A 23,784-nucleotide genomic window follows, 5' to 3' on the forward strand; every position below is an offset into this window, starting at 1 on the left:
GACTCTTCCCATTGTGTCTATTGTGTCCTTCTGTTCCAGTTTGCGAACTGAATGACCACTCCACCCACATCATCTGCATCCCATTCCCACTTCACCTGTAGCCCCTCTAATTAGTGTCCACTTCTTCACATGCAAAATAGACCTACCTGCCCACTTCTAATTCTACCTGCTCAAACATCTGCCCCCTCCCACTTCAATTATTAATCACACACACTCTCATTGGCTCCTCCCCCTTTAATGCACTGGCTCCTCCCAATCTACCATACTGACTCCTCCCACACACCTTTAAAATTTTTGCCCTGTGTTTTCTACTCCTTGACCATATGTAACATCAAAACTCAAGTGGAAGCTTACATTTACTTTACACACAGAAACCTCTTAATCAACCACTTGAGACAGCCCTTCTCAGTTCTGGGGATCAAATTAGGAATTTGTCTCAAAGATCAGAAGAATATCCCCCACCACCATCCCACCTGACCCTAAAGTCATCAGGGGATGATCATTCTTCTTAACTTCAGAGTACTTTTTAGTAACAAATTACTTTTCTGCAAACAATGTATGCTTACTGCTTCCCAGATAGGCTTTCTATTAAAGAAAACAAAGTTTTTACTTTAAAGTATTTAAAATAACCCTCTCTTTATAAATAGTAATTGATTCTAATATTAAGTGTTGGGGGGAATAAGGCTTAACAAATGAATAAATGTATATCAGGCATATAATCCCACTAAGCTTTCCTTAACATCTCTTTTCACACAAAACAACAACAAGAACATTTGGATTTGCCATCCAGCATAAGTGTCTGCCGAATTTAAAAATTGTCTTATTGCAAGCTGCCCTGAGATCCAACCTACCTCCTCTCTCCTCTTCTCTCCACGCTTTCTGGTGCTTGATTTCTTTCTACTTATTTTTTAAGGAAGGGTTTAATATATGTCAAGATATAAAGCAATAGACTATACAGAAAACCATGTTATTCGTTATTCCAGGATGGGGAAAGATCGTTCGTTCATAAAAGGATCAAAGCAAACTTAAGGGAAAACAGTGATTTACACATTTTCCATATATACTCATCTTTTATTTATCATGGGATGGAGTTCTATTTTCTTTTAAAATATTACTTACATTAATTCAGCATGGAAACTTTACTTCCAAATGCCATAACTAAACAAGTACTTTCTGCCAGCTTGCATGGAAACATGAAATCAAAACTTTGTGCAACAAACATTGTATCCAGTGCCAGAGCAGCACACAAACGTACATTCCCCTAAACCTAGCACCTCTAGTTAGTGAAGTGTAATAGAATTTGCATTGATGAGAGAGGAAGTGGAGTCTATTGAATTCTTGAAAATTGTGTGAATCAACCTTATGAGACCATAAGTAAGATGGTCAAAAGATGTAAAATTATGTTCTTTTTTCGGTTATGAGAATGTTGCAGAAACATGTTTATAATAATTATAATTTTATATCTAGATATATACACACACACTGAGTGCTAAAATGGTGTGTGCCTGCATCTATAAATTGTATGCTAAACAAAATATACATTTATAGTGTATCTGCAGCATGCATGTGTATATTTAGTCACTTATAAAAATTGCCACTGTACATCTCCATATATTGGAAATATATGGATAAATATGTTTATTTACTTAGCTAGTTATTATTCTATATACAGACAAATGTGAACACAGTATAATGTGTGCCCAGTAGGTATTGTTGAACATTAAATAGTATTTTATTGCCTAAAATACATGCCTAATATATTAAATACCTAAACACATATGAATATATTAAATGCTAATTAATTATGACCATATACTTGTATTTTGTGGATTACAATTAAGATGTATTCAGTCATGTGGAACTGTTGCAGGGAGAAAGTGTGTATTGTATTTTATCTTAAGCATGTGGAATTATGTCTCATACTCTAACTTCAATTACAGTTTTGGCAGTAAATATACATACAACATACAAAGATTAATACTGTTATATACCTCTTATTTGCATAATATAATTTATACTTGCATATTCCTCATACATATTCACATTTTTATATTCATACCTACAAGTTATAAAAACTTGGTAATAGTTTCATTCCATTACATGTTCATGTGAACATAATGATATGCTTTTACATAAACAGCTGTAGATTATATGTCCAAATAAAAATATTACATCTAAAATCTTTCTGTACCGTACAGTCATGAATCTGAAAAGAGTAGTTATTTTTTAAAAAAACAAACTGCTGAATGCCAAATGCAGACCCATAACACTTCAATATCTTCTGTTATAGGACTTCAAGTTCATTTCTCTCCGTTTAAGCATTTTCCTGTCCATCAAAAACCACAGCTCTTTTTCATCTTTCGTTTTTAGCTAGCTTTCAGTCAACTAACTCCTATGACCTCTGCCTCATCTTTATATTTATTAGCAACCACGCTGCAGCTGCAGGTGGGTAGAAAGTTTTCATGAAACTTCCATCATTTATTTATCTAATTTTAAAGGTAGAGAATAATACCGTTTTTTCTTATTTTACTGAATGAGCTTTCACTAGTCCCAAAGACAGTTTCTATAAGCCATTAGCCAGGAGAGAACTTTACAATAACGTTTTAAAAGGTTTTTTTATTAAAAAGCCATTCACATTACTAAATAGATGAGGTTACACTAGAGTCTTTTCTTCAACTCTTTCCATTTACTGAAGATAAATAAGCGATTGATCTGGAATTTTAAAATGCATCTCCGTTATCCTTCAACAAGCTCCCCAAACTAATGAAAGAAACATCGCAGGAGAAGGCATCTGTCATTTCCCTTCACCAAATCAATATCCATATTTACATATGCTAGCTGGGAGTTAAAGTAAAATGCTGTGGGAGTACTCAGTATTTTTTAAAGATATATATGGGGCTGTTTCACACGCTGTGGGTTAGGAGGTGTGTGCAGAGTGTGCATTCAGAGCAGCAACACCACATCATGTGGGGCAGGTATATTTGCTTCTAACCAGACCATGCACATGCAGCAGAGCACACACTCAACCTGTAGTGTGTGAAGTGGCCCCAGGACATCTCAAAGTGAAAGGCAGAATTGGCCCCAGTGCTGTGGGAAGAGCTAGGTTGTTCCATTCCCAATATGGGCTTGCTATCTGAACACTTCCAAGAAATCCAATTGCTCTCCATTTCATATTCCATTGTTCTAATTAAAACATACTTTCTAACTATAATAAATATTTGACAGTTTCCTCATGAAAGTGACTAAAATAATCTATTTTATTCCTGGCTGGGAAGGGTTGGGGGCAGATATTCTGCAGTTAAATTAATTTCACCCCACTTTCCTCGCTAGACAAATATATTAGGAAGAGTCCCAATCGCTCCTCATTGTGTTGTTCATTGATTTCAGCCACTTCTTTAAAAAATGCAGAGCACAGTCAATTTCACAGAGGCCTTCAATAATTTCAACATTAATATCACAGTTCTGTCTCCCTTGCAAAAAAAATCAATTAATTACTAGCAATATTTGGATATCAAAAGTGCTACTGAAGATAAATTCTGAGTTTTTCCCTGATTGTTGTAAAAAAAAATGGCATGGCTCTATTGATCTGAATGCTGACTTTATATCAAGCCAAATCTCTATTCCCCCCCCCAAGTGATACAGGAAAGCATTTAAGTACCTAAGTAATGCTGGGCATGATTTATGCTTTATAAGGTTCTTTCTTCTTTCCTTCCTTTCTTTCCCACCCCTCCAGCTTAGAAAAAATATTGCCCCAGCCTTTAAAAAACTGCAATAGAAAAATGAACATTGGGACGGAAGGGTTAATTTTTTTTTCCAGAGAGATTTTAAAATAGATTTCGACACCTTCACAATTTGTGCTTGGTGAACAGGAACAATTGCCTGTTTATTAAATAATAAATAGCAGGAAGGATAGAAACTGACATGGCAACTGGTAATATTGGTTCAGTCAATTCCTCCCCTGAGACCTGTTTGCAGTCAATTTGTCAGCAAGGGCTTTTTTTTTTTTAGTTTTAATACCAAAATGCCTCCTGTCAATTGAGATCAGGAGCGACCAATACCCATGTCTTTACCTCTGCACTCTGTCTAATAAAACAGCCTAATTTTCTCCCTCCACTCCTCCTATTTTTTTCTTAAATTTATGTGGCTTTAGAATAAAAAACTATGGAATTAAAATAGAAAAATCATGGTAAGATTTATGTATAACTCCTGCAATAAACCTAGCAGCAAAGTAAGGAAGGATGGGGAAAGGGTTCCACTCTGGTATAATTTGAAAATATGCAATGAGACCTCACATGTCTGTGAACTGACCTTCTGAAACAGGGGAAGCCAACATGCTGCCTTCCAGACCTTGTTGGACGCCAGCTACCATCAGCCCTAGCCAGCATGGTCAATGGTCAGGGATGGTGGGAGCTGTAGTTCAACAATATCTGAAGGGCACCCCATTGGCCGCCACTGAGCTAAAACATTCTCATAGGTGCCAAGCCAAAGCAGAGCAGACACAGTTTCTTCCTTGTCTGGGTCTCCGAGTTTAGTTGCAGTCTATCCCACTCATAGCACAAAGTTAACCAAGGCATAAGTTGAGAGTACGCTAGAATTTAGCCCCAAAATGTGTTTGTTTTGTGTGAGTGTATGTTTTAACAGAGAGAGCTCTTAAAGAGCTTCGGCTATGGGGCAGTATATAAGTACAATAAATAAATTGATTAAGAAAAAGGCAGAACTCAGTCCTGCAATGTGTAATACAAAAACGACAACAGTCTGCTTTTGAACATAGGTACATTTATGCCTCCCCTTCCCCATTCCAAATTGTGACAGCCAGACCCAAACCTCTGAGGTAAGGGAATAAAGGCTTCAGATGCCAGAAAGCATGGCGCCTAGGCAGGCTGGAGGCCTAACTTCTTGTCAGAAACAAATGGGGAATTTATAGAAAGGGCTATTGACTTGCCTGCAGGAGGTCCCAGGTTCAATCCCCAACATCTGGAGAGCCCCTGCCAGTCAGTGCAGACAGTACTGAGCTAGATGGACCAATTGTCTGACTTTGTGTATGTTCAATTAAGTTATTCAAAAGAATTCAACTATTGAAAACGGCACTACTTTTTTCAGCCCTCCATTAACTCTCACCCAGCTCAGTTCCCCCTACTTCTTACAGTAATATCCACAACTGCTCCCTAGGAGACAGAAGCACAGATATGAGACCAGTAGTAAGCTAATTGTAAGATCTGAAATTCCCTTAGTATTGAGGGGGGGTAAAACACACACACACAATTTTGGAAGAACACAAGTTCCTATTCTTCCTTGGCACTATTTGATTGGGTGGAAGACATAAGGCAGCCCCTTCCTCATAGTCATACCCTGGAGCATTCCCAAGTTGACCAAACTGGCTCTTGCCTTCCTCAGCCAGTCACTCTTGATATCCATCCCTTAGTCAGTCCCAAATCCCACACCACAGGGATGTATTTTTGGCCTCTATCCCTGGACTTTGTGTATGTTTCATTTTTAAGTCTTCCCCCCTCCTTCTTTGTGCTGAAACTTGCTTACAGATTCTATATCTACTTCTAACATGGCTTGAATATGTAAGATTTACTAGGTAATAGGCAATGTCAGGAGTCGTTTCAATCTAAATAATCAGGGCAGCACTAAAGCTCAAATCTGTCTGGAAATTATATCCTCTGCTCTGCAAAGACTTACTCCTACTTCACGATATGTGGGGGGAGACAAGTCTGAGCCCTCTGACGTGCCTAGATGAACCCTCTTCTTTAGCTTGGCTCCCAGGACAGACAGAGAGACAAAGTCCTGGGTCAAATTAAGCTGCTGGATCTTCCTTCCAAGGCTAAAATTCTACGCAATTCCAAGGCTCAGGATTAAAAGAACAAAACATCTATCCCTTCCAGAGCAACAGCAAACTTGCACATCGCAGGAGTTGAGGCACGCTTCTTACTACAGCAGAGTTAACTGAGATCCAGCCCACCATCCTTGGCGGTAGAAAGGTATCCACCTTGGTAGAACTAATTGGCAACTTCACGAGAGGAGGAGATGGGGATTTAACTAGCCATGGAAAATTAGCCGTCCATGGGTCCCTCAGAGTAGGTCCCCTATCAGGGTCATGAGTGTCAGTGGCTTGCACAGCTGTGTCAGTTGTGTGGGTAAACACAGAGGAGTCAGCTGTCGTTCAAGCATTATTTGGCAGCTAGGTGTTTTTGTTTTCTTTAAAAGAAAAGTTAAAAATGAAAATTGCACAAAGAATGCGGGTGATATGGAAGCATATTTTGAAAAGACCCTTAAAAAGGCCCTCCACCATGAAGACAACTCTTGTGCCTCAAAGGCATTGCCATTTAAAAATACACCAACAGGCAGGAAAAGACATAGCTATGGTTGCCACCTTTTTTTTCTTTATGAGCTTCTGTGCTTTGGAATGTTGTGACACTGAAATTCAATAGGTGAAGCCAACCCCACCAGGAAACGCTTTACCTGTTTTTTTATTTCTTTTTGTTGGAGCAGGTGTTAAAGGCGGGTGACACACTGGCAATTCTGTTATCCACATCTGCATCCAATCGTCCCTTCCCCCAAAAGCTCACAATGGCATACATATGGGATCCCCTCCCCCACATTTGATCCATGTAAGATACAGCCCCAAGGACACCCAGCGAGCTTCACTGCCTAACAGAGATCTGCACCTTTCTCCCTGTGATCCAAGTCCACTGCACTACCCCATTTCACAGTATTCTAGGTATAATCTTGGTGGTAGATCATTCATCATCAAAGCTATTAAGTCCAAATGCTCAAGCAGCCTGGTGCAGTGGATGCAACCATGGGCTCTGGATACGGAAAACCCAAGCTTGATTGAGGCTGCATGCACACCATACATTGCAAGCACATGTAAAGCACATGGCTTCTCCCAAAGAATCTTGGGAACTGTAATTTACCCTTCACAGAGTTAAAGTCATGTGCTTTACATGTGCTTGGAATGTATGGTGTGTGTATACAGATGAATCCCTCCATTTAGTGAAGTATATTTGGACAAGTCATTACCTTGCAGGGTTGTTATGAGGATAAATGAGAGGAGAATGTTAAAGCATTCTGTCCACAGAAAAGTTGCTTGGAAACCAAAAATAAGAAAGAGTGCAGTGGATAAAAATAAGAAACAGTGTAGTACCTCAAAAGTGTGAGAGAGCCACTAAAGGTGTCCCTATACCGTTGTCGGTAGGGGGACAGCAGAGGCACAAACAAATTACAACACGCACTATGCCACCACCAATATCAGTCTCTTGGGATTAGCACACCATTTTTATGCCACCAGAGATCATTTTTATCAAATGATACATAACGTTTAAATGCTGGTGTCCTCAATTTACTCGTCTGGAACACCATTTCTGATATTCAGTGGTGCATATATGCCTTCAGATCATTCACAGAGACCAAAACAAGTGGGTCTAATGGAGGTCCAGAAAACAGTTCTTCATAATTGCACGTTTCTCAGCAATACTATGAGCTTCTTCCCAAAGGACCTGAACTTTGCTTCGAGCTGCAGAATCTGAAGTACAGAAAAAGAAGCTGAGAGAATCACTGAAGCCTGCATAGGTCCCAGTTCTCTGTCAGGACTGCAAAAATGGCCTTGTGTCTTGGCTGCCCACTTTATATCTCATACCCACTTCCAGTTTTGTGACACTAGGCCTTATGTCGCTTGTAAAGTTGGAGTAAAAACTGACATGTGGGCTTTGGTTGATCCAGAATTATCTTGCTTATCTTTTCCTAAGCATCACTCACCAAGATATGGGCTTCACGTCCCATTCTGCTTTAGGTTTCAGATTAATACTTGAGAGAGAATAAAGGAATCTCAACATGTCAGTTTCCCTAACTCAGTCACCCACTGAACTCGTTCAGTGTCACTGCTTGAATTCAGGATCCTGGCCGCTAGCCATATCCCAAGGATGGGAAACCTGCGTGGCTCACCAGATGATCTTGGATACCAGCTCCCATCAGTGCAGCCATCATGGCCAACGGTTGGGGATTGTGGGAACTGTAGTCCAGCAACATCTGGATGGCCCCAGATTCCCCACCGCTGTCATACACCAGACTGTATGGCTCATCAGGAAATGGTGGATACAAAAACTATTTCTATTATAGTTAAATGTAAGTTCCCTGTCTTCCACTGTCAATACCCCCAACATGTCTAATTCTGATTGAAATCTGCCCCCAGGAGTAGTCCCAGTTCCATTTCCTTCACTCACCGTGTGAGAGAAAATGCTAGAGGAATTTCATTCAGTTCATCAACAGACAGCAATTCCTTTCGACGTCTCTCCAGAGTCATTTTTAAAACACATATACATTCCTGGGCACTGCACTACTCTCAGACACACTGTCATAAACACCCTCATCGAATGCAGCCCTGCCAGCTCAGGCTGTGATCCTGTCAGCTCATCCAAGTTTAGTCGCCCACTAGTTGGACAGGAGGCCACCAAGGAGAAGAACTCCAGCAGATCAGCAGGGGGCGCTATCCCCTGTTGGTAGCAAACAACCTAGATCTATTAGGGTGGCTAAGAGCCCTGGGGTCAAGGCTTAATTCCCTGGTGCTATATGGCAATTGCACACATAAGAGAGTTGCCTTTTGATTGTTCAGAAGTCATCATACCCTATTGCAAGCTCAGGTGCATCTCTGTGTCAGAGGAGCCATTCAAGTGCAGCATCTTCTTAGCCAAGTTCAGTTCTAATGTTGTGAGAGAGGAAATGTGCCCCTCGTCCAAAAGTCTTGCCCCAAATTCTAGCAGCCAAGCAAAACCATGACACATTCCATTTGTATTGTTTATAAAATCACCTCTGCACAAAAACAGGCAAGCAAGGAGACACATAAGGCAAAGCAGCAGTATGCAATACAAGGAGGACTTGCAATGTACCTCACCTAATGGAGGGTGACAGTCAGCCAGTCAGCCAGCCATGACCTCCTTCAGCAGGCCATTCCACCTCCCTCTCTACCCATTTTCTGTTTTTCTTCTCTAACCTGCCAGTCAACATTCTGTGGCTAGTGAGCAATCTCAGTCCACTTTGCCTGCACTTTACCAAAAGGTCCCAGGACAGGTTACTGCATATAAAAACACAATACAATTAAAACAATAAACAGCAACCATCCCACTCATAACCCTGAACAATAATTCCATATAATAAATTACAAGAGGGGTGGGGAACCACTGATCTGTGGGCTATTCTTCGCCTGCCAGGGGGTCCAATTTGGCCTGTGAGGCCATTTTTCCCAAACCACGCTCACCTGTCAGTCAGCTGACATCACCCTATGGGGAATGTGCTGATGAGGCAGACCCCTGCAGAGAGCAGGACTGAAATCTCCACTCATCAGCTGGTGAGTGGAGAGTTCAATCCTGCTTGGTTATGCTTCACATGCAAGTTGGAGCAGGATTGAACCCACTGTTCATCAGCTGGTGAGCAGAGGATTCAATCCTACTGGGTGCTGCTTTGCCAGTGTGCTTCCACCGCATACCCTGCAGATCAACTTTGATGGGAAATACAGATTAAAAGTTTTTAAAAGTACAGACTGGCATTTTGATGATGCAAACTGCTGGTTAAAAAAAAAAAAGGATTCCATGCATGAGCAGCAGCAGTTCCACAATAAACCTCTATCTGGGACTGCCCAAGTCTCCTTGCTAAGAGGATATTATTGTTCCAGGAAGAAAGGAACAAGGTTGTGCAGCACCAAAACTACTAAAGATGCAAGTCCTATTCAAAGAACACCATATATACCCATTCCCCATTCACTGCATGTCTTTTCATTCAGTTTCTCCATTCGCTCTGTAAGAATAATTACTACAAGAAGTCCATTCACTAATTTATTCAAGATCTTTTGGAATTCCCTCTGATTGGGAGACTGAGGTTGAATGGAATGTCTACTCTGTATAGATGTGTGCTACAGTATGGAGAATTCTTTTGTTACAGCATCCTTTGTTTGTCTTCGTGCTATGGAAAATTGTGCACTATATTATTGCAGTTCTTAGTGAATGTGCAAGAGTTCATAGGACTGAATTTCAGCAACATTGTATTATTATTAATAATTTATTTATTTATATGGCACCATATGCTTTACAAAGAATGTGGATGACAAGTCTCTGCCCCAAGTGGCCTACATTCTTACAACAGACATGAGAATGACAACAGAGAAAGGGAAAGGATATGGAGATAGTGAAGAATATGGGATTATCTGAGTTACATCTAGTATTTGTTACCATTTGTGTCGCTAATTAGATACGTGGATGACATAGGTGTCTTGGGCAGGGAAGTATATGCTGTTTTCCCCCCTGCATATCTATATTATTATATGGGTTTTCATTCATGTTGTAAGAGTGGCTGTATTGTTTTTCTCAGAGTGTGTTCAATGTGCAAGGGTGAGTTGGTGACATAGCAATACAACCTGGTGTGTGAAATAAGTTGTATCACTCATAAATTTTAGGTGCACTGTTACACCCTGGCTGGGTATTAAAGACTTAAAACCACATACACCCTCCCCCCAAAAAATCATATATTTCTCCACTCGTTTTTAATCTGGAGGGTTGAAGCCGCACAACTGACAGTTTTGCTGTCCCAGCTCTGGGAAGAAAAGTGCCAGTCGTTTTTATGTTGCGGTCTTTCTCTAACACACTTAGGAATCAAGAAAAATAAATAAATGGTAGCTTGGAGGGTTGTTGGGGATTTTAGTCAATTCTGTACAGACTACAGAACAGAGAGCAAATTCCCTAAGCAGAATTTGAACCAGCAACCTAGGGACACAGCAGTTTCCCCAATAAATCCTGTCCCTTGCCCAATGGTGTCTGCCCTATGTTTATGGCCCCAGCATAAGCCCCACATGACAGGTTTATCCCTCTCTTTGCCAATATAGGCAGTATTTCATCTCCCCTGGTGACAGCTTGATCCATGTAAGAGCTCACTCTATTGTTAGAGATTTGTTTGGAGAGGCCTGATGCTGGCCTCTTTTGATCTGTCTATCTAAGGAATTTATTACCTGGACCCTGTCACTATAGCCTATGCATTCCTCACATCATTGATGTATCTCTTCTCAACACACACACCATAAAGTAGGGTGTATGATACAAGTCTGTCCCTGAAAACTGTGGCACTGAGGTACATGCTAAGAATAAATGACTTGCCCAAGGTGAGCCTAGGAATCTGTGACATAGCAGGAAACACAATTCTGTTCTTCCAAGTTCAAAAGGTTAAAGATGCAATCCTACACAGGCTACTTTAAAGCAAGTTCCACTGCTAAACAAACACAGAGGGTCAGGAAACATTAGGAACTACCTCAGAGAAGTACCATTGCTTTGAGACATCAGCAGGTGCACTTCCTCCACTGAGCTGACAAGTTCATGTGGATTAGCACCTATCAGCTTGAGAGATCAGCACACTGAATAATGTAGATAATGGGTACTATCAATGGTAGTCTTTCTCAAAATAAACCCACTGAAGTTACTAAAATGGGTTCATGAATTTCAATGCATCTACTCTGAGCAGTACTTAACTGAATATAACCCTACGAGTAAAAAGTACTCTGAAAGCACCCTGATTTTGTATAGCGCCAGTGGATCTTGGGAAAGGAGAAACGAAAGTGCGTGAAAGCGACATCTCAGCTGGAAGAGATTTGTCTTCTTCTCCACCGCCATGGCTTGGTTCACTTGCCTAAGTGATCTGGAACTTTTTGCACTGCAAGAGCCTTTCCACAGTGTACTTTCTCTGTGCTTGTGTGCTCAAAACTGCTTTGAGCATGATTATCTATGCGGTATACGCATATAAAGACAGTGATAACAACACTGTGGCATAGATTGTGTAGGTTGTTTAGTGGTTGGAGATTATCTTGCATCAAAAAAAGGAGTTAGATTAGCCAGGCATTTAGGGCCCTTTCAAATTATATTATTGCACATCTGGTGCCAAATTATATTATCGACACCTGAAGGCCAACACATCCTACCAGACTATGTTGTCTGTGCTCAGCCTAATTGCCCCATGGCTGAACTGATGAATGAAAACTGCTGATTATCCTTGGTAACTCTGGGCACAAACAATTTGCATCTTGTTCACTTCAGTGGTTCCCTTGAAGAAAAAGAACCATGACCCCAATTTCCAGGGGAGAGAGTGGAAATCATATGCTAGGGCTTCAGGGAATGGTGGTAAGAGGGAGAAGGCAGAGTGATTTAAAGTGGCACTCCCATGCTGGATACCTAGGGAAGCAAAACCATTGTTTTTCTTTTACCAGAGTGGGTGAAAATCAATTATTTCAGAAATAATAATACAAATTTGAAATGATTTTTTAAAAATATATAATTTAAATCCAAGGTTTGTTTTTAAAAAATCAGTTATGTTAAGTACCCTTTTTAAAAATCTGAAATCTGAAATGAAATCTGACTTAAAATACCAACCAACATGTTTCAGTCTATATGTAACTTTTAAAGGCTGAATTCATGATCCTCTAGGAAACACGGAATTACTAAAGCATTTCTGTTCAAGTGGAAAAAACCGAGAAGGACAGCAGGGAGGGAGCTAGTGTAACCTCCTTAGGAAGGGACTTCTAGAGCCTGGGGGCTGTCATCAAGAAGGCTCTTTCCCATATTCACACAAGACACGCCTGTGAGGGTGGCGGGACTGTGAGAAGGGCCTCCCCTGATGATCTCAGGACTTGGACAGGCTCATATAGGAAAATACAGTCCTTTAGAAAATGGTCAAAGACAACAAACCATTGTTAAGTATTATGCACTGTGTTAAGCACTATGTTATGTTAAGTATTATGTCTGCATGGGGTCATAGTGAACCTATAGATCAGTGGTTCTCCAACTTTCTCACTGATCACTTGAAAATTGCTCAGGATCTTGATGGATGCGTTAATTATTATTTTTTTGGTCAGTTGTAGCATTGGAAATATGCTGAGCTAGATGCTGTAGGATTGTTAAATGTATTTTTATTGCTTCTTTTCTTTCTTATATATTGTATGCCATAGAATTAAAATTGTAATACAATAAAATACAATATAAGAAAGAAATAATTAAAATACAATTAAAATTCAATATGAATATTTAACGTGATGGAGGTGACTTTTGAAGCGAAACATTATGAAAATAAGACACACAATGGGTCATGTGTTGTGATGGCGAATTATGGATATTTATGACTGTCCAGTGAGCAGCATAGAAATTTAGGGCACAATCCAATGTAATCCTCAACGTATTTTCTAGGGATTCCTATTGAATCCAAGAGAACTTACTTCTGAATAAATCTGCATAGGATTGGATTGTTAAATTAACCAGTGTTATGTCCCACTTATTTCAAAGGACAAGTATTAAGCGAATGTTTTACTCTCCCATAAAAACTGGTCTGGATTGTCTCCTTATTTCCCATCTCCTGAAGAAACACTGCTCTAACCCAGTAACAAGTAGCTCTTGATTCTGGAAGGTACTGGGAATTTAGCCACTGAGTAAGTGGTTGTGTTTAGTGTCTTTACATGAGCACCAAACAGAAATCCATTACCGTCTCACCTGTCCACTGTGTCTTTAAGCAGATAATTGTGCAGTACAAAAAGACACGTGGTTATTGTCCAGAGGTTTGGTTTATGATCCTATAAGGGCTCTACTACAAACCAATTATATTTTAATTGTTATATGAACCCATAAATACACATCCTAGTTCAGAAAATATATGGATTACACCACAGGGAAAATTTATTTAATTCAATTATTTAAATCAGTTTTTTTCCCTTTGTGATTTAAAATCACCTTGATTTACATCAATCAAACCTGCCCTTGATCACAGATGTAAATGTCTGTATGCAGCAGGAGATCAACAAAATTCCAGCTGTGGTGTCAGCAATGTAAAGGGGGGGCATGATACAGTCATTCTTTTATTTATGTAGCAGTTCATACACTCTTTGGATTCCACTTTCTGTCCTTCACTGGTGACTAACCAGTTTCAGAGTCTATCTGCTCCATTTCTTTTTCACCCAACTCCAGCCCAAGGTGCTTGTATTTTGGATTAGGATGAGCCCACAGAAAGCTTAAAAACTATCACAGCGTTCTCCATCTTGGATTTTTTAAATGATTTCAGATGTAGGTTGAGGCCAGCATTATTACTCATGTTAGACTTTTGTACATTCTTGCATACTTAAAACAAAACACAAGAGCTGTTACAGAGAGGGGTGGCGAGTAGGTTTCCTCTATTTGTTGGGATCATAATTTTCCCAGGGCAAAAACACCTGTTTTACAAATGGGTCCTGTCGAGACTTGTACTCCAAACCAATCAGGACAGGAGGGTGATCATGATCAGATGAAAGTAGGAGGCAGATGCCCATGTGAATGTGAATTCAATTTGTGCAGGGGGGTATTCTTGAAGTGTCTGTGTATGTACGTATCATCATCATCATTAGATTTATCACCTGCCTTTCATGAGAAAGTCCCAGAGGAGGTCACAGCAATATTAAAAACAGTTTAAACCATATACATTCAGAAAGGTGTGAATTTGGGTGGGCATAAGAGGCCTCTGCATGTCCCAGTCTGTATATGTGTACACCCAGTCGTGTAGCAGGTTGGCAAACTGAATTCAGCTGTGTTGGGGGGGGGAAGGAATGAGTAAGCAGCATAAGTTCTATTAGCAGAATGATTAAAAATACAAATGTAATTAAACAGAATGAATACAATATGCATTAATTACATTTCAACGGAGGAGAAAATTGCTGATATTCCCTGCACATTTTTTTCCAAGCTACCCAAACCCATCAGGCTGTTTAAGATTGTCTTCTTGACTTTTTCTGGGGGAGGGGGGAAAAAGACAGACGGAAAGCATACATACCCAGCTTGTTCCTCACAAATATTCAATTTCATTTTTCAAAAAGAGAAACCAAGGTTTTTGGTGTCTGAATTAAAACACATTTGAGCGTCAATTAGTAGGGGGGGGGTTGCAATCAAGAAAACAGGCCTGTAACTTTGCACCCAACTGATATGGTTTAACTACCACAATAAAGAATTCAGGTCCCTCATCCTGTACTTCCCAGGTATTCTTGCATTGCTATGTCATCCTTCACAGGCTCCTCTGCATATACAGCTCAGCATCCCACCCCAGTTCCTGCTATGCCCGTGCCATCCTTCTCTCTCTATATCAGCTAGGTTCTTTTTCTTAATTTGGACTGAACCTGGTTTGGGGTAAGATGCATCAAATTGCAGTATTTCTTAAGAAATGACAGTATAGATACGGGATATATATGGATTGTGGCTAATTACATGCATATACTGCTTCCCAAACCGGCAGTGGGAAGACACTGGATGTAAAGGAAAAGGAGTGCATATACAGCCTGTGTCAGTCCATCAGTCCATCTAGCTCAGTATTGTCTACACTGACTGGAAGTGGCTCTCTAAGGTTTCAGATAGGGGTCTCTTGCAGCCCTACCTAGAGATGTCACTATAGCTCAGTGGCAGAGCATCTGCCTTGCCTGCAGGAGGTCCCAGGTTCAATCCCCGACATCTCCAGGTAGGGCTGGGAGAGACCTTTGCCTGAAACTCTGGAGAGCCACTGCCAGTCAGTGTAGACAGTACTGAGCAAAATGGACCAATGGGTTTGACTCAGTATAGGGCAGCTTCCTATGGTCCTATGGCAGGGATTGACCCTGGGACCTCTTGCATGCACGGCACTTGCTCTTCCACTGAGTCTAGGTAGCAGTGACATGAATAATGTGAATGTCAGAAAAATGCAGGACCCCTGTTGCTTTTGGGGAATTCAAGGGTAGAAGAACTGATGCCTGGGAAGGATAGTGTTAAAACCTTGTCAGAATTTTTCCTTCTTGCCTGACTTTGTAGAACATAAGCAGCTTCAACTTGTGTTCAAAGCAAGGATTTCTTCCTTGTGCAATTTTTTATGGACTTTGAACGAGTCTCTTAATTGCCTTTTCACTTAGGTAAACATTCCTGGTCATTTTAATCTTTCTTCATGCTTTATTTATAAGTCAGATTGATTCTCCAAATCCAGTGGAGTGGCTCACATAAGGAAGGGGTGAGGGCACACTGCTCACAACCGTTAGCTGCTGAATGAAGGCTTCCTTTGTATACCTCTCGAGAAGAAAGCAGTAAACCAACAAGCAGCATTATAAGTATTAAGACAGCATGAAATCTTGTAGGGAAGAGGCTGCAGAAAAGTGCAAGGAAGGCACAATCTTCAGGCACCTGATGCTCTTGGGCAAATGTGCCTTTGCCATATATGCCTTCTCATAACTCCAAAACAGCATTCTTAAAGGCAGCATTTCAAGTTTGCCTCCTCTGTCTCAAGGCATGGTTTGAAAGCCCCTGAGGTCGACACCTTACTGAAACTAAGGAGCTCTGATTCAGGTCACTGACTGGATGCTTGACTGCCTGGCAACCACATGAATGCTGTCTTGGGGTTCCATGATGGAAGAAAGACAGAGGATGTAAATGTAAGAAAATAAAATACTAAACAAACAGCCGTGAAGAAGATGTCTTAGCAGATATGCAGCCTGATCCTAGGGATGCTTACTCAGGAGTAAGTCCCACTCAGTTTAACAGACTTTACATGTAGGTACACAGGCTTACAGCTTGAAGGTGTTTCCACACATTAAAGCAAGTTGGTTCCCCCCCCTTAAATCAATTGGCCAGAATTAATAGTAAACCTTGCCACCTGCTATCATCTTCCGCTAATATGCAGATGTAGCAAAAATAATACTGTCTTGGATTTGCAGGCTATTAAAGCAAAAAAGATCTCAGGTGAAAGATCCAAGGACTATATTTCTTGGAGGCCTTTGCGTACCTGGGATAGGGTTTTGAAATAATGGCCATTTAGGATGTACAGGCAGATGCCTGAACTAGCCCCAGCTTGTATCTGCGAATCACTGCTACCCATCGGCAGTCTACAATTATTCTCTACTTCTCCTTGTTTAATAGCTGCTTGGTATGCTCAGAGCTGTGTTTGATCACACCACACAAGTGCAGAATTTTGTACCTGGAACAGCATCCAGCATCCCAAGCATGTCAGTGTTAACGTTTGGGTTTTTAAAAGTGTCTTAACCTATACTGAGGACATAAGATTCACAAGAGGCAAGCACTGACTGCATCATGACATTTCAAAACCCAGGAGGAGTTTTGTTCGAGGAGGAGTTCCCAGGCTCAGAGCATCATATTACTCCTTGTCTCTCCACATGGCTAATGTAGCTGACTGGCAATATTGGCTTAATTTATTTCGATCACATGATTTGGCTTCTTTAGGTGCAAAGTACACACACACAGAGAGAAGAGGCTGAGCATGATCAGGACCATTTGTCTGACCATAGCGATGGACTGAATGAGGCTGGATGGCCAGTACACTGAGCATGAATCCTGGAAAGATGGAGGCAGTGTGGGTGGGTCATTCTCATGTCCAGAAGATTGGCCATTTGCCTGTTCTGAAAGGAGTTGAACTCCCTCTGAAATAACAGGTTTGTAGTTTGGGGGTTTTCCTGGATCCATCTCTGTCACTTCAGTCTCAGTTAGCCTCAGTGGTTAGGAGTGTCTTTTAGCAACTACGGCTGGTACACCAACTACAGCCATTCTTGTATAGGGATACCTGACCACAGCGATTCATGCAATGGTAACCTCAAGGCTTGATTATTACAATGCACCCTGTGTGGGCCTACTCTTGTGGTGGGTGCAAAAGCTCCAGTTGGTGCAAAATGCTGTGCCTAGACTGTTGGTGGAGACAGGCTACCACTAGCACATAACACCTGTTCTTTCACCCCCTTGAGTTTGCCTGTTGGTGGGGGCAGAAGTTCTTTTATTATGAAGTCAGATAAGCAATAAGGTTTGACACCAGCTGTGCTAATTAATGTGGATTTTATTTAAGATACCAGATTATACTTCAGTATTACATTCAGACCCTTCATAGCAGATAATACTTTACCCATCTCAGTTATAGAGAGAGGCCGCCTTTCCCATAGTATTACAAGGAAAGGGGACTCCTATGGGTCAGTCCAGCAGCCCTCCCCTAGGCCTGCACATAGTCTGTACTATGGATGTGTGATGGTTGATGTCTGCTGTCTCTGTCTCTGTGCCTTGTTTTATAAGTCATCTCTAATAATGGTCCATAGTTGGCACTACCACATCACAGGATACTTCAAAGGAGAAGCACACTCGTTGAATGAATCATCTCTAGTCTTGTGACAAATGACCTAACAAACAAAAGATGTGTGACCTCCTGTGAGAGAGTTCATAGCTCATAGTCTGAAGCTAATACATAGCTCTACTTCTGTACACTTTCAAACCTCCAAAAGGGGCTACAAATGGAATATTAAAGGGACAAACTGGTGCATTCCACATAGTAACGGACAGTGCAATGTCCTTTTACAATACAACATTATGCTTAAAGGCTTGTACTGGCTGCCCATGTGTTACTAGGCCAAGTTCAAGGTTATTATATACATTTACAAGGTCCTTAACAACTTGGGTCCACAATATCTTAAGGACTGCCTGGCCCCTTATATCCCTGCCCAATCACGGAGATCTTTGGAAGAGTCTCTGTTGGTGGGCCCCCATGGCTCAGATGCACTGCTCATATCCACCAGAAGCTGTGCATTCAGTATTGTGGTCCCAATCCTGTAGAAGTCCTTCCCATCTGAGAGAAGACAAGCCCTCTACCTACTGAAGTTCAGGCCCCTGACAAAAAACTTTCTATTTCAGCAAGCATTTAAGGAAGTTTTCTGTTTTCATTATTAATTTTAATTTAGCTTATCCACTGCACACTTTTTAATTTTTATGTACACTGCTTAGAAACTTCTGTACTATAACAGTATGTAAATAGATTAAATAAGTAAAATATATACTACTACTACTGCTAGGAATAAGTAAGCAGTGATGCAACTGGGAATTTCAGACCCTGGACTTGTACTCCTTTTGGGACCCTCCTCTTTAGCTGGTAATGTGTATTACTTCACTTGCTTCAAAATGCAGTAAGCCAGCCCTGTTGCTATTTAGGGACCCTCCACTTCATTCTGTTGAGTGGAGCCCTACACCTCTGCCCCAAAGGCTTACCTTGAGAGCATCACTGGTAGTAAGCTCAGGCTTCATGCATCTATTATTAGTGATCAGTGAGAGGGAACCTGCACACACACCCCAAACTGTCATTGGACTCCAGTTCCCATCATCCTTATTTTATTTATTTATTTATTATTTAATTTATATCCCGCCCTTCCTTCCAGCAGGAGCCCAGGGCGGCAAACAAAGTGCTAAAAACACTTTAAAACATCATAAGAACAGATCTTAAAATACATTAAAACAAAACAGCGTTAAAAATATTTTTTTAAAAACAACTTTAAAAAAGGGTTAAAAACATTATTAAAAAACATATTAAGCAATTCTAACACAGACACAGACTGGGATAAGTCTCAACCTAAAAGGCTTGTTGAAAGAGGAAAGTCTTCAAAAGGCGGCGAAAAGATAGCAGAGATGGCGCCTGCCTAATATTCAAAGGGAGGGAATTCCACAGGGTAGGTGCTGCCACGCTAAAGGTCCATTTCCCATATTGTGCAGAATGAACCTCCTGATAAGATGGTATCTGCAGGAGGCCCTCACCTGCAGAGCTCAGTGATCGACTGGGCATATAAGGGGTAAGATGGTCTTTCAGGTATCCTGGTCCTGAGCTGTATAGGGCTTTGTACACCAAAACTAGAACCTTGAACCTGGCCTGGTAGCAAATGGGCAGCCAGTGCAATTCTTTCAGCAGCAAGGTGACATGTTGGAGATACCCTGCCCCAGTGAGCAGTCTCGTCGCCGCATTTTGCACCAGCTGCAGCTTCCGGACCAACCTCAAGGGCAGTACCACATAGAGCACATTACAGTAATCCAGCCTGGAGGTTACCAGTGCATGGACAACAGTGGTCAAGCTATCCCAGTCCAGAAACGGCCACAGCTATCTCACCAGCCGAAGGTGGTAAAAGGCACTCCTAGCCACTGTGGTCACCTGGGCCTCTAGCGACAAAGATGGATCCAGGAGCACCCCCAGGCTATGGACCTTCTCTTTCACAGGGAGTACAACCCCTTCCAAAGCAGGCAACTGACCAATTATCTGAACTCAGGAACCACCAACCCACAGCGCCTCTGTCTTGCTAGGATTCAGACTCAGTTTATTAGCCCTCATCCAGCCCACTACCAAGTCCAGGCAGCAGTCCAGGGCTTGCACGGCCTCTCCCGATTCAGATGTTACATAGAAATAGAGCTGGGTATCATCAGCATACTGCTGACACCTCACCCCAAAGCTCCTGATGACTGCTCCCAAGGGCTTCATATAGATGTTTAACAGCATGGGGGACAAGGTGGTACCCTGCGGCACCCCACAGCACAGCTGCCAGGGGGCTGAAAGAGAGTCACCCAATGCTATTCTCTGAGAGTGACCCTGGAGATAGGATCAGAACCACTGTAAAACAGTGCCTCCAATACCCATCTCACCAAGTGGGCCCAGAATGATACCATGGTCAATGGTATCAAAAGCCGCTGAGAGATCAAGTAAGAATAACAGGGTCACACTCCCTCTGTCCTTCTCCCGATATCCATCAGGGCAATCAAGGCCGATTCAGTCCCATAAGCAGGCCTGAACCCAGACTGGGATGGGTCAAGATAATCTGTTTCATCCAAAAGTACTTGTAGTTGCTGCACCACAACCCTCTCAATCACCTTCCCTAAGAAGGGAGTATTTGCAACCAGTCGGTAGTTGTCACAAACCAATGGGTCCAGGGCGGGCTTTTCCAGGAGTGGTCAGATCACTGTCTCTTTCAAGGCGGCTGGAACCACTCCCTCCCGCAATGATGCGTTGACCACATCCTGGATCCACTTGGTCAGACCTCCTCGGCAAACTTTAATAAGCCAAGAAGGGCAAGGGTCAAGAGGACACGTTGCTGGCTGCATCATCGCAAGCACCTTGTCCACATCATCAGGCAGCATCAACTGAAACCATTCCCAAGAAGTTGGCCATGCTTGCTGGAGCTGTTGACCATTGAACCGCACTGTCACTGAGTTTGTTTTCCATCAAGTCTGAAAAACTGTAACTAGGGGGAGTTATGTCTTTGCCCAGTCTGGGAACGGACTGCCAAGGCCGTTGCTATGGTAGCCATTGCGATAAACTGGGAAAAGTTCTAGCAGCTATCTGTGTTAAGCTGTGTCTTCTGTGTATTGCCTCTGAACTGAGAGGTTCTCTTCTGTGTATACCTTTGGAGAGAGAGGCACCAGAAGGGGGGTGACTGAAGAAACTCTACATGTATTTACTCTTAAGCCTTTGGCCATAATGTCTTAATAAAGACTCTTAACATGCTCTAATGCTCTGAAGAAGTTTCTTGCTTAACTTAACTCCAACGTAATGTATGCTGTTTCACGCAACAACGCACACACGTCAACAGGGGTTATGGGCCCAGATCCACAGCGCATTACACGGGAGTAAGTTGCTGGTCTGAACGGCAGACGGAGTTCCAGAGGGCAGCTTGATTGATTGTACCAGATGGAGGTGAGCAACATGGCTGTAAACCTGTCTGGGGGAGGCTTGCCAATGGAAAGATTGACGGAAAAGAATTATGGCAGCTGGAAGCCGAGGATGCGGGCTTTGCTGATAACAGAGGATTTATGGGACATTATAGATGGACCACCCCCGGCGGTATTGACCGCGGCCTGGAAGCGCAAAGATCAAAGGGCGCAGGCGTTTATAATCTTGGCTCTATCGGATTCTCAACTGATGTGTGTGAGAGATGAGCCGTCGGCTAAACAGATGTGGGACGCGTTGCAGGATTTGTCCCAGGAATGGCAGCGGAGGCAGGAGGCGCAGAGAGCCGAGCTGATGGAAGCTGTCAGAAGCAAGGAGGAGAAAAGTGCCGAACTGGAGGAGGCAGCCGAAAGCAAACAGGATTACAAGCAGCAGCTGTTAAAGGCTTGTTATGCCTGTGGGGCTCATGGGCATCTCCAAAAAGACTGTGCAGTCAAGCAAAACTCCAGGGACTGAGGCTTGAAGCAGGGAAGTGTGAACTTTGTTTGTAAACAGAAGTCTCAAGATTTAGGACCTGTTAACTGGCTTGTTGACAGCGGGGCAAGCCATATATTAATCAAAGACAGAAGTTTGTTTTATGCTTCAGAAGAAGTGCAGGATTTTGTGCAACTTGCGGATGGATCACAGAAACGGGTGGAAGCCCGAGGACTGGTGAGATTTAATAAACTTGGGATAATGTCAGAATGTTTGTTTGTTCCGGAATTGGCTCATAATATTTTATCAGTTCAAAAACTGGTGAATTCTGGGTATTGTGTAACATTTGATAGAGGAAAATGTTTTATGCAGAGAAGAGACAAAGTTGTCTGCCAGGGATTCATGACACAGGGGCAGTTTAGAATGTCCGTGGGTGTGAAGTGTGCTGATGCCTTGAGTTTAATGGGGCGGAAAGAGAATGATGGTCAGAGCTGTAAGAAGACAGCTATTAAAAGCACACAGCCACAGTATTCATGTAATGCGGTGAGGCTGATGCCTGAAAGAGTGCATCGCAGCCGAGTTTACAAGCCACAGGGTAAGAGACGTGGCAAACGTGCACCTAGAGCACAAGAGAATGCATATTTCAGAGCTTGGTGTCCAGAAACACAAGCGCAAACATTTAAACCAGATCTTGACGTAAATCTGAAAGGCACGAAGACAAAGAGTCTGGTTTTGTCAGGAGCAAAGACAGGAGGTCTTGAATGTTTTGTGGATGCAGATCATGCAGGGGAGCTGAGCAGTCGTAAGTCAACCTCTGGCATAGTTGTGATGTGGCACGGGTCATGCATTGACTGGAGCAGCAAGAAACAAAACATGGTGGCTGACATAATGACCAAGCCTTTGTGTGAGGAGAATTTGGCAAACTGGTGACAAGGCTTGGAATGAGCCAAAGTTTGATTGAATAAAGTTCTAGCTAAATGTACAGAGATGTTCTGAAATGTACTGTAATGTACTGAGATGTAATTTGGAACTGTATTGCAAGGTGTATTGGAGAAATGTATTGTTGTTATTGTTGTAATGAGTTACAGACATGATGGGAAAAAAGGGGGAATTGTTGACCATTGAACCGCACTGTCACTGAGTTTGTTTTCCATCAAGTCTGAAAAACTGTAACTAGGGGGAGTTATGTCTTTGCCCAGTCTGGGAACGGGCTGCCAAGGCCGTTGCTATGGTAGCCATCGCGATAAACTGGGAAAAGTTCTAGCAGCTATCTGTGTTAAGCTATCTGTGTATTGCCTCTGAACTGAGAGGTTCTCTTCTGTGTATACCTTTGGAGAGAGAGGCACCAGAAGGGGGGTGACTGAAGAAACTCTACATGTATTTACTCTTAAGCCTTTGGCCATAATGTCTTAATAAAGACTCTTAACATGCTCTAATGCTCTGAAGAAGTTTCTTGCTTAACTTAACTCCAACGTAATGTATGCTGTTTCACGCAACAACGCACACACGTCAACAGGAGCTAATGGGAACGCAAGTCTAACAACAACTGGAGAGTATCAGGTTCCCCAGCCCAGGTCTAGATAGTGCTAAGCAGGCTTTGTGGTGGTGTTCATTCGTGTGAGTGCATTGCCACCACAGACCAATGCATTTAGTTGGCAGGGTGATGGAGGAGCAGGCTTCCAAGCTGCAATCGGAAGGGCATGGATGATCCCTCACTAAGCAATGCTCTCGGGTCTCTCATGTATGACATTAGGGCAGTGGTAGGACAGGCTGTGCTCTGGAAGCTTTCAGCTCCTTGGACAGCTCCTTGAAAGTTCGGACTAAAACCTGGAGCAGAATCAC

At 42.1% G+C, this 23,784-nt stretch overlaps 1 protein-coding gene across 1 annotated transcript in view; it reads left to right on the top strand.

The window, feature by feature from the left end:
- C1QL4 (complement C1q like 4) overlaps positions 1-23,784 on the top strand; it is a 32,850-nt gene that overhangs the window by 681 nt on the left and 8,385 nt on the right. The window lies entirely within an intron of this gene.

The sequence above is a fragment of the Rhineura floridana genome, chromosome 3 (genome assembly GCF_030035675.1).
Source record: "Rhineura floridana isolate rRhiFlo1 chromosome 3, rRhiFlo1.hap2, whole genome shotgun sequence".
Taxonomy (NCBI): Eukaryota; Metazoa; Chordata; class Lepidosauria; order Squamata; family Rhineuridae; genus Rhineura; species Rhineura floridana.